The 708-nt window shown below is 43.1% G+C and overlaps 1 protein-coding gene across 1 annotated transcript in view; it reads right to left on the minus strand.

The window, feature by feature from the left end:
- LOC106460514 (XK-related protein 4-like) overlaps positions 1–708 on the minus strand; it is a 21,931-nt gene that overhangs the window by 18,856 nt on the left and 2,367 nt on the right. The window lies entirely within an intron of this gene.

The following is a 708-nucleotide window of genomic DNA, read 5'->3' on the forward strand; positions in this document are numbered from 1 at the left end:
TCGAATACAAGAAGGGAAACAACGTCTCTGTAACCACAAAGAATATCAAAGAAATTTATGGAAATGTTTTGAACGTTCGTAAGTGTCTACATGGTTCAGTAAATTTCGTTCAGGTGACTTTAGCCTTATCTGTGATGGCAGGGGCCGACATGTTGGAATTAATATTGATACTCTGAACATGCTTGTTGAGTCTAACCCAAGGCAACGCACTCGTGAAATGGCCCTGAAATTGCACGGCTCTCATGAAACAATACGTAAACAACTAAGGAATGTGAGAAAATCCATAAAGAAGGTGTTTGGGTGCCTCACGAACTCTCCGATGTTCATCGTTTCCAACGTGTGAACGTTGCTTCGTCTCTTCTGGTGCGTAATGCGCGTGAACCATTTTTGGACAGAACTGTCACAGGTGATGAAAGATGGATTCCAACCCCAAAACCTGGTCTTTATCCACAGAAATTGATGGTTTGCATTTGGTGGGACATTAAAGGAGTAATTCATTTCGAACTTCTCAATTCACAGCAAACTGTCAATGCAGAGATCTATAGTCAGCAACTCGAACGTTTAAATCAAGCCCTTCATCAGAAACGCCCTTCGCTCGTCAGTCGGAAAGGTGTTCTTCTTCTCCATGACAATGCACGTCCACATATGGCACGTTTGACGCAACACAAGATTATGGAGTTGGGTTGAGAAGTTACTTACCCCCCACCC

The sequence above is a fragment of the Limulus polyphemus genome, unplaced genomic scaffold, assembly GCF_000517525.1.
Source record: "Limulus polyphemus unplaced genomic scaffold, Limulus_polyphemus-2.1.2 Scaffold784, whole genome shotgun sequence".
Taxonomy (NCBI): domain Eukaryota; kingdom Metazoa; phylum Arthropoda; class Merostomata; order Xiphosura; family Limulidae; genus Limulus; species Limulus polyphemus.